Genomic DNA, 14,790 nt, shown 5'->3' with positions numbered 1-14,790 from the left:
GCCCCGACCCCGCAGGAAACGCCCCTCCCGGGCGTCTGCGGCCCCTTCCCCAGGGCGGAAGCGCGCAGCACCCATTTCTGGGTAACGTAGTTTGCGCGCGCGCGCCACTTCCTGTCCCCACGGCAACGACAAGGGCCTGCAGGAACGCGCCGGGAATAGAGCCCCAGGTTTCCAAGTAAAGAAAAGCGCCCCAATTCCTGTGGGCGAGGGGCGAAGCCTCGTCCCCAGGAACTGGCGTCGCGGGACCAGGGGACCTCTCTGTGGCCCGCCGCGACCCGATGTGTCAGAAACTGCGAACGGGGATCAGCGCTGTCTTAAGGATCCTGCCGCGGTGCCCAGGTTTGAGAACCACAGCTCTACCGTGACGAGACTGGGCACTAAGTCTCTCGGAACTTGAAGTGCCTGTCACGCGGTTAGTGCTCAGTAAGTACCTAGTATTGTCATTGTCGTTACCATTAACACGCTGCAGAGGGAGGCGCGGTCGGGGTCGCCTCTTCGTAGGATCCGTGGCATTGCTCATGGAAACAGAAAATACAAGGACTTCTTGACTCGCAAAGCAGCCTCACAGGTCTTGATGACAAATTTTACATAAAAGCACAGATTTGAACTATTTGGCTTATTTCGTTATTTTTTAAAGAACGCTCAGGAGGGTTTCGTAAACTACAGGGAGGCACGTTGCCCAAGACGCGCATTATTACAGGTCTCATGATTCAGATCTAGGGAACATCATGACCCACTGCTGTCAGGCCTAAGTGGAGGGCGGAGTTGACATGGTCTCACGTTTGTGGCGTGACTTTCATCTAGTTCACAGTACCCAGGACCTCTGTCTCTCCCCCGTTGTGCCCTTCCGACACTCAGGGCAGGTAGGCCCAGGTACAGATATGATTATGAAGCTCAGAGGCTTCAGGTCCTTATCAAAACATCCTCACCAGCAGCCCATCACCTGAACTTGCAGTTCCCAAAGAAGCACTAAATCCTGGGGAGGTGTGAAATATAAGACCCCTGAGGATATCCCCAGAATTGTGCACAAATGTGAGAACGATTTCACAGTCTCTTCTGTGTATATTCAGTTGGTCACAGCTCATTCACATGGTCCCAACATAAGTGTAAGGAAAGCTGAGATACATCCCAGGTGTCCAGGCAGAGAAAATGGGATTAGTAAGCATCCAGCCGCCTTCTGTCACAATCCATCAATTTGGTCACCAGATACATATTTTTATATTGCTCCTATGCATTCTATATTGTCACTCTTTTATTATTCCAACAACTCAAACCCCATCTAAACACTGAAACCATCTCACTGATACACTCTCTACTGTGTGTTGTTCTTTGCATCAGTTTCAAACACTATTCCTTAACACCAGGAAACTATCAACACAAAGTAAATTACTTCCACTCACATCCAGTGTATGATGGGTCAGGAACACACAGAAAGACACAGTGAAGGTGCCAAAAACAATCATCCACATAGATTTTTATACTCCCAATAGTGTTTTTTTTTTTTTTCAATGTTTATTTATTTTTGGGACAGAGAGACAGAGCATGAACGGGGAGGGGCAGAGAGAGAGGGAGACACAGAATCGGAAACAGGCTCCAGGCTCTGAGCCATCAGCCCAGAGCCTGACGCGGGACTCAAACTCACGGACCGCGAGATCGTGACCTGGCTGAAATCGGACGCTTAACCGACTGTGCCCCCCAGGCGCCCCCCAATAGTGTTTTTCAAGAAAGAGCCTGAAATAAGACTGTATGAGGCCTAAAATGAAAAATTTAATAGAAAACTAACCCACACAAAATGAATCTTGAAGTTTACATTTAAAATTTGATCAAAGGGGGCACCTGAGTGGCTCAATCAGTTAAGCATCCAACTCTTGGTTTTGGCTCAGGTCATGATCTCACAGGTTTTTTTTTTTTTTTTTTTTTTTTCCGTTAAAGTTTATTATTTTGAGAGAGAGAGAGAGAGATGGCACACAAGGTGGGGAGGGGCAGAGAGAGAGAGGAACGGAGGGAGGGAGAAAGAGAATCCCAACCAAGAATGATCTCACAGTTCTTGAGTTCGAGCCCTGCATCTGGCTTTCACTGACAGTGCGAAATCTGCTTCAGAGCCCCCTTCTCTCTCTGCCCTCTCCCTGCTTTCTTGTTCTCTGTCTCAAAATAAACTCTTCAAAAAAAAAAGAAACATTAAAGCTTGATCAAAGGAAAGTGATGCCAGGTGAAAGGTGTGCACTGACAAAGGGAATGAAGATCCAGGAGAAAGATGATCTGTGAATTAATACAATTACTCACTAACTGTATAACACATGAACAACATCTCCTTTTTGAGTAAAATGATAGAATGACGATGCAATCCTCAATAAGATCCTTTATATTGTGCAAGAGAAGGGGAAATGTATTAATGCTATATATTCTGTTGTTACAGACATGTTTTATAATTTTTAGCTTAAAGACGAATAAAATAGGACCAGATACATGCCCAACTAAAAGCAAAGTTTAGGGGCACCTGGGTGGCTCAGTCGGTTGAGTGTCCACCTTCGGCTCAGGTCATGATCTCACAGTCTGTGAGTTCGAGCCCTGCGTCAGGCTCTATGCTGACAGCTCAGAGCCTGGAGCCTGCTTTGGATTCTGTGTCTCCCTCGCTCTCTGCCCCTCCCCCATTCACTCTCTCTCCTTCAAAAATAAATAAACATTAAAAAACATTTTAAAGCAAAGTTTAGAATGCAAATAGTCTGTACAAATTTTTAAAAGAAAGTATAAGTAACAGAACTGAAGCAAAGATAAGCACAAAATAGGAAGATGAATTTGAACCCAAACATACCAGCTATCACATGAAATGAGTATGGAATAAATGTTTGAATTAGTAATTTTTGGTGGGTTGAAAAATATCTGGCAATATTCAGTTTATAAGTCATACTCGTAAGATAAGATGTTATAGAGATAGGTGAAATAAAAGTTTGGAAATATATACCTTACAATTATTAAGTTAAAAACACACAAAAAAATGTGTTTGTATCTGAAAAATAGATACAAAGAAAAAAACGTCAACTGGGAGACATACTTTAAATTATTTGAAATTTTTCTTATTAAGTTTATTTTTGAGAGCGCAAGTGAGGGGGGGAGGGGCAGACAGTGAGGGAGAGAGAGAGAATCCCAAGCAGGCTCTGCACTGTCAACATAGAGCCTGATGGGGGCTCGAACTCATGAACTATGAGATCATGACCTGAGCTGAAGTTGGACGCTTAACTGACTGAGCCACCCAGGCGCCCCTGTATATAATTCTTTTTTTTTTTTTTTTAAACATTTTTATTTATTTTTGAGACAGAGAGAGACAGAGCATGAACGGGGGAGGGGCAGAGAGAGAAGGAGACACAGAATCGGAAGCAGGCTCCAGGCTCTGAGCCATCAGCCCAGAGCCCGACGCCGGGCTTGAACTCACGGACCGTGAGATCGTGACCTGAGCTGAAGTCGGACGCTCAACTGACTGAGCCACCCAGGCGCCCCTGTATATAATTCTTAACATCATTTCAAACTACATAGTTTGAAACAACAATCGTACTGTAAGAATAGAGTTAAATCTTGGATATTCTCCTACGTTATCTCAGTAACTGATTTTTAAAAGGCAGGCGTAACATTGTAAGGTTGCCTTAGATTCACACACCAACGTGGACAAATCTGGCCTGATGGATCCATAAAGAACTGCAGACACAGACTACAGGATGTTTGCTTTTTAGCACAAAGTAAGGGTGTATAAAACTGACGATTCCGGGGCCCCTGGGTAGCTTAGTTGGTTAAGCACCCAACTCTTGATTTAGGCTCAGGTCATGATCTCACAGTCGTGAGATCGAGCCCCACGTGGGGCCCTACACTGGGAGATTCTCTCTCCCTCTGCCCCTTCCCCACTTGTGCACACACTCTCTATTGCAAATTAAGAGAAAAACCAACTGACTATATAGCATAATTTAAAAAAAAATCTCTTTAACTTGCATGGAATGAAATAAAGAATGCAATCAGGGTAGAAAATATCTGAAAAAATTTAAACATGTGCTTGGAAAATTAAGTTCCAAAATACTAAATAACCCATGCCTAAAGAGTGCAAAGATAATACAAATAGAACTATATTTTTTGAAAATAAGGACATCCCCAGTGCCATCTTGACAGAACTTTTGTAAGTAGTCTGATGAACAGTATTCAGACAAGTTAGGAGAAATAGATGGGGTCTACCCTTGAGTATGGGTTTGGGTTAGTGGACTTCTCTGCACTTAAGTTTTCTTATCACATGGAAGGGGTCTCTATGGTTCTTTAAAATGCTCAATGTCTATTATTCAAAGCATACTTTTGTTTTAAAATTATTATAGAACAGAGGGCACCTGGATGGCTCAGTCAGTTAAGCATCCAACTCTTGGTTTTGGCTCAGGTTTATGAGATCAAGCCCCACATTGGGTTCTGCACTGACAGCACAAGAGCCTGTTTGAGATTCTTGCTGTCTCTCTGCCACTCCCCCACTTGCACTCTCTCAAAAATAATTAAAAAATATAAAATTATTACAGAATATTCAACTTGAAGCTTTACTTTACAGTATACCAAAAATGATGACATCCCTACATGTTCTCGTGAGGTGCAATTAATGAATTCCATTAAAAGGAACACCATTTAATGTGTATAATTAAAGGATGATGAGACAGATATACATTCATCCCCCAAATCTTTAAAAATAAAAGAATAATATATCCAGGTAATACAAAAAAGCATCTGTAAAGCATTATTCCATTCATATACATTTCAAAATCAGACAAAAATAAACACCATTTGCAATACACATTTAAGTTGTCAAACTACAAAGAAAAGAGAATGAGTAAAGCAAAATTCCGGATGGTGTTCTCTGAAATGAAGGACAGGATTTGCAATCTCGTGGGTTCATACCTGGCATGCTAAGATTGCCATGTTCCATTTTTCACTGGGGGGAGGGGATGCATTAGTATTAATTTATTGCATTGATATTTTTTCCTCTTTTTCATACATGTGTAATTCAATGAGATTAAATGGGCAAACCTTAAAAGCGTAGTTTGAAGTCTCCTTATTTGTGTTTCATGTGCAGCCCCTGGTGTGCAGAGAAAGCATGCCCCGTAACTTCTCAGCACGTATTGGCCTCACCTAAGACTGCACAAACATGACCGCTAGTATGTTATCACCACGGATTAGGTTTTCCTGGTCATGAACCCATCTACAGAATTCTGCAGGATTACTACCTTGTGTCCAATGTACATCTCCCCTCCGAGCGTTGTTGCGTGGATGCAGCAGTCTTAATCTCTGTGCTTCCCTCCAATGAATGAATGGAAGAAATTAAGCTCCTTAGAGATAACTGTCATCCGAATTATTTCCAGTTCATGATTATTATGAAATTGTTACAAACTTTTGTGTATAGACATTTTGGTGTAAAAAGCGCTTGTTCCTAATGGGTATGCCCCAAAGTGATTAGCTTGGTTATAAAATGTTTAAAAGTACTGTAAAATCTTTACCTCAGACCATATATAAGTATTAACTCAAAATGGGCCTAGACCATAACGTAATTATGAAAACCATAAAATGTCTAGAAGAAAGCATAACTCAAAGTTTTGCAACCTTGCATTGGACAAGCTCCCAAAATTAGAGAGTTTGACACAAAAAGGACACATGAAACAAACAAAAAACAATGAATTATTGATTACATTAAGGTTAAAAACATCTGTTCATCAAAAGACACCACTAAAACAAAGAGATAAGCCAACAATTGAGAGAAACTACTTGCAAAACACACATCTGATAAAGGAGTGGCATCCAGAATATTAAAACAAATTCTGACAAACCATGTTAGAAAAAAATAAAAAAAAAATTTTTAACGTTTACTTACTTTTGAGAGACAGAGAGCGACAGAGCACAAGTAGGGGAGGGGCAGAGACAGAGAGAGCGACACAAAATCTGAAGCAGGCTCCAGGCTCTGAGCTGTCAGCACAGAGCCTGATGTGGGGCTTGAACCCATGAACCGTGAGATCGTGACCTGAGCCGAAGTCAGACGCGTAACTGACTGAGCCATCCAGGTGCCCTTGAAAAAATTTTATTTAAAAAAAAAAATTTTTTTTACATTTATTTATTTTTGAGAGAGAGAGAGAGAGCGCCTGAGCAGGGGAGGGGCAGAGAGAGAGGGAGACATAGAATCAGAAGCAGGCTCCACACTCCGAGCTGTCAGCACAGAGCCTGATGTGGGGCTTGAACCCATGAACCGTGAGACCGTGACCTGAGCCAAAGTCGGATGATTAACCGACTGAGCCACCCAGGCGCCCCTGGAAAAAATTTTCTAATGGGCAAAGAAAGGATTTGATCAAGCAACCAAAGATCTATGAATGATCATTGAACAGGTGCTCAGTATCACGAGTCATTCTGGCAATGCCACCTAAAACTATACTACAGTAATGAAGCACCTGCTAGAATTGCTAAAATTAAAAAGACCGACAATACCAAGTGCTGCTGAGGATGCAGAACAGCTAGCATTCCCATACACTGTTGGCGAGAACGCCAACTGGGATGGCCATTTCAGAGAACGACTGGCAGTTCCCTACACAGGCAGCTGTACATGTGCTACAGGACACTGCACTCCTCCAGTTATGCAAGTGAAAATGTCTTCTTCCAAACATCTATTGAAATATTCAGGGAAGTTTTGTTCACAATAGTCCAAAACATGGAAATGTTTTCCGTAAACTGGAAATGGATGAAGAAATTATAGCACATACAGAAAACAAGAGACTACTCGGTTTTATGTAAAAGAAATAGAAACAACATGGCTGAATCTTAAAATACCTGAAAAAAAAAAAGACCACATATTAAGTGATTCCATTCATTTGGTATTCTAAAAAAACCCAGATCAGTGGCTCCTAAGGCTGGGGTTTTGGAGAGGGATTGGACTACATGAAGGAACGCTTGGGAGTAATGCAAGTATTTCACATCTTGATGGTGATGATGGTCACAAAACTGTATATATATTTTTCAAAATTAATCAAGATATATTCTTTAAAAAATTTTTTAATGTTTATTGATTTTTTGAGAGAGACACACAGAGAGCAAGTGGAGGAGGGGCAGAGAGATAAAGAGGAAGACACAGAATCCAAAGCAGGCTCCAGGCTCTGAGCCGTCAGCACAGAGCCTGACGTGGGGCTCCAACTCACAAACTGTGAGATCATGACCTGAGCCAAAACCAAGAGACGGATGCTTAACCAACTGAGCCACCCAGGCGCCCCAAGATATATTCTTAAAAGTGAGATGATTAAATGCAAATTATACTTCAATACATTTTTTAAATAAATAAGGGATATTTAAAGTTTAAGATAACGTGATTCAGTTCAGATACTTCCCTAGACTTGTCCAAAAGAACAAGGAAGGAATGTAAAGAAAGTATGCAAGAAAGCAGTACAAATTTTGTTCTATGGTAGGTGAAAATTTTGGGAGAAAGACTTAGAAAAGAGAATGGCAAAAAAAAAAAAAAGAAAAGAAAATGGCATATCATTTTATAGGCTGAACATATTAACATCACAAGGGGAAAGCTGCAGAGAGCCATGGTGTGGGGGCAGGTAGCACAGAACCCACGGGGAAATGCACACTGGGGTTGCCATGTTGTAGGAAGAATAACACAAAATTTCACCTGAGGTTCCTTTCATCAGTGAGAAGCAGTGGAGTGGAGGTCCAGAAATGGTGATAACAAAGCCAGAAAATAGTGTTCATCTGAATAATTGAATTCTTCAGATATTTTAGCTTACTTTACGAACATCTAGGATTTCACCCGTGTAGAGAAGAGTTGCTTGAAGAAAATGGGTCAGAAAAGATGATGATAAGGGCAGGTATTTGGTGGAGAAAGCAAGTATGTTCAAGCAGTAAATATAAAAATTGGAACCCCGAGAGAAGGCTAAAATGATGCTGAAAAACATGAACACACTTGGAAGTGAGGAGTAGGCAGAGGTTTGTGGGGTGGGGGATATGGGGATCCAGGTTTTTCCAGAATTCCCCCACAGCCTGAAGCAGCTCAAAATGTGGGGCTTACAATTACCCTGGGTCTAGGGTCTGGTATGGCTGCTGCCACAGAATGGGGCAAGCAGGGGGCTTTTGGGGGAGTGTGGAGTAGTATCTACACGTGAGAGTGGAAAACAAAAACGGGGAGGACAGCAAATGTGGAAACAGAACTTGTTCCTTTAGATATTTTATGGCAGAAAACCGTGAGAGGATTACTGGGGCCTGGGGATAAACCTGAGACATAAGCTTGGAATGCACAGGAGTGAGGGCAGGCAGGGAGACGGACAAGGGGGAAGGCCCTACGATTTCCATTAGTGAGGGGGCTGACGTCACGGGCAAGTGTGGCTCCTTCCTGCTGGGGACCCTCTGGTAAGACTTGTGGGAAAGTGGGTTATATAGGGAATGGGGGAACCAACAGTGTTGGCTACAGAAACTCCCTTGCAAGACCTCAGTCCATTTGTGTCTACACTGGGATCGCATCTTCAGTGTGATGGCCAGCGGGCGTTGGCAGATCAAGTAATCAATACACCTTTATAATGGTATCTGCAGAGGCCCTTTGGGCAGAGAAGTTAATACCATACCCAGAAATAACTATCAATCCCAGTAAGGACGAATCACTTCCCCACAGTAAGAAACAGACCTGATGTAAGCAATCTGCCACCAAGTGGCAGTTTGGTCTCCTAGAGAACGTATCGTACCATGATCTTAGCGTCGGTCTTCGTAACTGGCACGTCAGAGGTTCAGTTAGTGAAGTGGCTATTTCAGTTGTGGGGAGGCGGACGCCATGCTGCAGGGCTCACCTAAAAGCTCCATTTCCGCCACCCCAAGGTGCAAAGACTGGGAAGGCTGAGGGCTGAGCCTGGCTAACCTCGACTACTCTGCAATGGGTGCCTGCAGGCGCTGATGGGGAACACACGTATCCCTTCACTGCACCCCCTATAGTAACTGCATGCTCCTGTTCCGTACAAACATATCACTTGTCTGCTACTCTTGATTCTTCAGTGCTGCTCAACAACCAGACAAGCCATCTGCCACAAAAGTACACATATTGCCTTACTTCAGGCCACCTGTCCTAATGCAAAAGTGATACCCAATTGTCCTGGTCCAAGATCTGGCCACAGAGAGGACTTCTCCACACCAGTATCCTTCGGGGCCACTCTAAGTGAGATGTGATCACCAGTTCCTTTGCAGGCGACCTCCCACTCGCCCCCAAAGAGGAAGGAGATCCATCTGTAACCAAGGCCTGGGCTTTTCCTAATCAACTAGCCAACCAAAGGGGCAAGAGTCTAGTTCCACTTTTGATGTTTGGTTTTGCCCACTTTTGATCCCCACTGTCCCATTCTGCACCCCTGCCCCCCCCCCCAATTTGGGGAACCTGATAAAAAAGCCCATAGGCTCCTTCCCTTTGTGCAGGGGGGGGAGCTAAATGCGCACCCTCACCTAGTACCAAAGGCCAAGGAGGTGATCCGAGGTGGGGTTCTGCTTCCACATCCAGGATAGTGTCATGCAAACCCAGGGGAGGAGCTAATCTTCCAACTGCATCCGGAAGCAATGAGAGTGGCTGGCACTTCATTCCCTGCCCCCTCCCCAAAGACGGGTCGACAAATTACTCAAGCCCAACAGACACAAAACGACTGGATAAAACAAATTTAAAAACAACAGAGCCTCAGGGACCTGTGGGGATAATGAAAAAAAGTAACATTCATATTGCTGACGTCCCAGAAAGGAAGCAGAAAGAGTGTGGAGCTAAACATAATACTGGAATAAATAAAGGTTGAAAATCCCCCCAAATTGGCAAAAGGCAATTTCAAAAACCTAAAGAAACCCCAAACAGGATGAACAAAAAATTTCTACACCAGGACACAAAATAATTAAATTTCTCAAAACTAAAGACAGACAAACAGTTTAAAAGCAGCTAGAGGGAAATGACATATTATCTGTAGGGGAACAGAATGGCAGATTTCTCACCTGAAACCACAGAAGGCCTGAAGGTAGTGAAGTAACATTTTTCAAGTACTAAGAATTGCCAACCATGAACCCTATATTACATCAAATTTCCGTCAAGGATGAGGAAATAAAGCCATTCTCAGATGAAAGAAAACAAAGAACGTGTGTCACCAGGAGACCTACCCTGAAAGAATGGCTACAGGAAATTCTCCAAACAGAAAGGAAATGAAACTTTAACGAAAGGGTAAGAAACAGGTAAACTGACTACCCTTCTCATGAGCTTTTAAAAATGTTTGACAGGTGCCCCTGGGTGGCTGTCAGTTGAGCATTGGACTTGGGTTCAGGTCATGATCTCGCGGTTTTTGAGTTCAAGCCCCGTGTGGGGCTTTGTGCTGACAGCTCAGAACCTGGAGCCTGCTTCAGATTCTGTCTGTCTCTCTCCCCTCCTCCCCCTCCACTTGTGTGCGCGTATGCGTTCTCTCTCTCTCATAGAAATAATAAATGAATTAACTGAAAAACTAAAATTAAAATATTAAAAAAATGAAAATGTTTGACAACCGAAACAAAAATTGTAACATCATTCAATATGGTCCTCAACATGGGAAGAGTAAACACCCAAGACAACTAAAAGAATAGTGAGCGTAAAGGGACCTAATAGAACTAAGGTTTCTACATTGCACTTAACTGGTAAATGTTGTTGAGAGGAGACTGTGATAAATTGCACATGTACATTTTAATACCTAGAGCAACGACTTAAAAATAAAAAGGAAAAAAGAAATATACCCCCAAACCACTATATGTGAATCAAAGCTGAATTCTAAAATATGTCCAGGGAACTAAAAGAAGGCAAGGAACCCTTTGCCCACCCCCACAAATACCAAAACAGCAAAACAGGAACAAGAAACGGGAAAAATTAAAAATCGAAGAAGAAAAATGACATTTAGTCCCAACATGTCAGTAACGACTTCAAGTATAAATGGTCTAACATGCCAATTAAAAGACACACTGTCAAAGTGGTAGGGGAAAAAATGCAGGATCCCTCGTATGCTACCCACAAAAAATTTACCTCAAATGTAACAATATAGGTACGTTAAAATAAAAGAGATGCACAAATATAAACCATATAAATAGTAATAAAAGTCCAGCAGTGGCTATGTTAATACCAGATAAAGTATACTTCACAGCCATGAAAATTAACAGGGACAAAGAGGGATATTAGTTACATAATGATACAAGGGTCAACATACCAAAAAAGATAGAGCCATCATAAACGTATATGCACCAAACAAGAAAACATTCCAACACACAAAGCAAAAGGTAACAGAACAGAAAGAAAGAGACAATTCCACAATTATAGTTGAGGATTTCAATGCTCCTTGTTCAGTGACTGATAGAAACACTAGGCACAAAATCAGCAAGGATATGGAAAATCTGAGTAACACCAATAACCAGCAGAATCTCACATTTATAGAACACTCCACCCAACAACAGCAGAATATATCTGTATCTGTATCTATATCTATAGCTACCTATCTTTTTCAAGCACCCATGGAACATCTTTTTCAAGCACCCATGGAACATTTAACAAGAATGTTGTTTATGGCTCATCTGTTTGTGGGTCATAAAATACACCTCAACAAATGTAAATGTTCTGAAATCACTCAGACCACATATGAAACTAGAAAGAACAGAAAAATAATAAAATATTCCAAACACTTGGGTATTAACAAGCACCCTTCTAAATAATCCATTGGTCACAGAGGAAGTATCCAATAGAATCAAGAATTATTTAAACTGAATGAAAGTGAATTCAAAACATATGAAAATTTCTGGGCTGGAACTCCAACAGTGATGCGGGAAATTCACAGAACCAAAGGCTTCTTACATTAAAAAAGAAAAAACGGGCGCCTGGGTGGCGCAGTCGGTTAGGCGTCCGACTTCAGCCAGGTCACGATCTCGCGGTCCGTGAGTTTGAGCCCCGCGTCAGGCTCTGGGCTGATGGCTCAGAGCCTGGAGCCTGTTTCAGATTCTGTGTCTCCCTCTCTCTCTGCCCCTCCCCCGTTCATGCTCTGTCTCTCTCTGTCCCAAAAATAAATAAACGTTGAAAAAAAAATTTAAAAATAAAAAAAAATAAAAAAAATAAAAGAGACAAACCAAAAAATAGACTCTCAATTATAGACAACAAACAGATAGTTAACAGAGGGAAGGTGGTTGGGAAGGATGTATTAGGTGAAAGGGATTAAGAGTACACTTATCTCCAGGAATGAGTAATATACGGAACTGCTGAGTCACTATATTGTACGCCTGAAACTAATATAATGCTGTTTGGTTTTTTCTTTTAATTTTTTTTAATGTTTATTTATTTTCGAGAGAGACAGAGACAGAATGTGAGTGGGTTAGGGGCAGAGAGTGGGATCTGAAGCAGAATCCGAAGCAGGCTCTAGGCTCTGAGCTGGCAACACAGAGCCCAACGTGGGGCTTGAACTTACAAGCCGTGAGATCATGACCTGAGGTGAAGTTGGACGCTCAACTGACTGAGCCACCCAGGCGCCCCAATATAATGCTGTTTGTTAACTGCACTGGAATTAAAATTTTTTTAAAAAGTAAAACAATAAAAAACCCACAGCCATCATATTTAATAATCAACACTGAATGTTTTCTTCTTAACATTACAAACTAGGCAAGTATGTCCTCTTTCACCCTTTTATTTGACATTGTACTGCAAGTTCTAGCTAGTACAATAAAGACAGAAAAGGAAATGAAAGAGATACAGATTGGGAAGAAGACAAAAAGATATTTGCAATTTGCTGATAACATTATTGTTTATGAAGAAAATCCTGAGGAATCTACACAAAATTCTGCTAGAATAAGTATTCAGCAAGGTCGCAGGAGGCAAGGTCAACATATCAAAATTAATCATATTTCTCTGTAACAGTAATGATCATGTACAAACTGGAATTAAAACCTCCATATAACATACAGTGATTCCAAAAAAAGTGCCAAAGTAAAAATCTAACAAAATATGTTCAGGATTTACAAGTGGAAAATTACAAAACGCTAGTGAAATAAACCAAAAAAGATCTAAATAAATGAAGAGACATACCATGTTCGTGGTGTGAGAGTCAAAATAATAAAGATGCCAAATCTCACAGAAATGATCCATAGACTAATGTAGTGTCTATCAAATTCCCAGCAAGATGTTTCCTACATACAGACAAGCACATGATAAAGTGTTTACAGAAAGCCAAGGGAAAAAATTTGATATGGAAAGCTAAATCAATTTTAAAAAAGAATAAAGGAGAAATCACTTCACCCAATTTTAAGGTTTACTAAAAGCTGCAGTAATCAAGATAGTTTGGTACTGGCAGAAGTTTAGATGTACAAATCAGTGGGATAACACAGAGATTCAGAAATAGACCAACATAAATATGCCCAACAGGTTTTTGATTAAGGAATAAACATAATTCAGTGGAGGCATAGTACTGTAGTCTAGTTTTCAACCAATGGTGCCAGTCAACTGAACATCCTTAAGCAAAAATACAAGAAAGAAACTCAACCTAAACCTCACATGGTAATACAAAAATTAACTTGACATGGATTAGAGATTTATATGCAAAAACGATAACACTTTTAGGAGAAAACACAGGAGAAAGTATTCAGGACAGAGAGCTTCCTTAAGACTTCTTAGACATGAACCGAAAAGGATTAAGAGGTGCCTTCACAATAATGCCATGAATCAATGTAACAAAAATGGCTTGGTCTACGATGGCAATACAAAAGTACACCTGCAATACAAAAGTACACCTGCGGTGATTTAGGAGGCCCTGAGGAGGGTTCAAAGTGAATGCGTGATTATTTTTACATCTTTCTGTACAGCATATTTCTTAATGTGAGGTAATACTATCACAGGTAGGTCAAAGCAAAGCAAAGCAAAACAAAACAAAAAAAAACCCACAAAAAAACAAAGAAGGAATTCCAAAAGACGCTGATAAAGGTACTGTTACTTACTACACTGGAAACCAAGGCCATGGAAACAACAGTGAAACTCACACACCCCTGCATGTGCACATGCCCATTTCATCTATTAATATTCTAGTCAATTTCCTCAACAGTGAATCCTCACACCACCTTTCGTAGGATTAAAAATGGGATTCTTTCTCTCTGCTTTTTGGAGTTTCTCTTTATTTTTTTAGCTTAATTTAGCTATGTGTTTTGTTTTGGCTCTAATTCGACCCATAGAAAACAAGTGAGGTGGACTTGGGAGAAGCCTCTCTAAATAGGATTGGAGAAGCTCAGGAACCACAATCAGAGGATTCATCTGAGAAGGTAACGCAGCTACACTGCCATCCTCGTCGTACAGCAAAATACAAAAAAACAATAGACAAGTAGATCAAGAGCACGTATAAACGGATGGTTAAGTACACCTGAAAAAATTTTTTTGCTTTTTAAAAAATCAAAGTCTTAAGAATGTGCTACAGTGGGCTCATTCATATGTACATTTTTATCTCCTGAAATATGAGTCTTTCATAACTCAAGTTTTCATATTTCTTGTTAAGACTTATGCTACTCAAAGGTAGGGATGATGCTGTAGAACAAAGGCCTTCAATAAAGGTTTTCAAGGGACTGTGGGGTCTGGGAGGCACGCTGTCCTATGGGCGACGGCTGAATAAAGCCATCTGTGAGTGTGAAAAAACATAAACATAAAAATAAAAAAAATAAAGGCTTTCAACACACCCTCAACTGTCCCAACTGTCCTGACAATGGACAGCAGTGAAGGTATATACAAGGCAAAGGGGACAAGGCTCTCTGAAATCT

General features: G+C 41.3%; 1 long non-coding RNA gene across 1 annotated transcript; it reads left to right on the top strand.

Moving 5' to 3' along the window:
• Positions 1–19: 19 nt before the first annotated feature.
• On the top strand, positions 20–13,959 carry LOC147573888 (uncharacterized). The gene is made up of 2 exons (XR_015245114.1): positions 20–423; positions 12,346–13,959. It is a non-coding gene; the product is annotated as an uncharacterized LOC147573888 (long non-coding RNA).
• The last annotated feature ends 831 nt before the right edge of the window (positions 13,960–14,790 follow it).

Source organism: Puma concolor, chromosome E2 (genome assembly GCF_028749965.1).
Source record: "Puma concolor isolate L17-30 chromosome E2, mPumCon1.1.hap2, whole genome shotgun sequence".
Lineage (NCBI taxonomy): Eukaryota > Metazoa > Chordata > Mammalia > Carnivora > Felidae > Puma > Puma concolor.
Note: the sequence above shows the minus strand (reverse complement) of the source record. Positions and strands in the feature narration are given on the sequence as shown.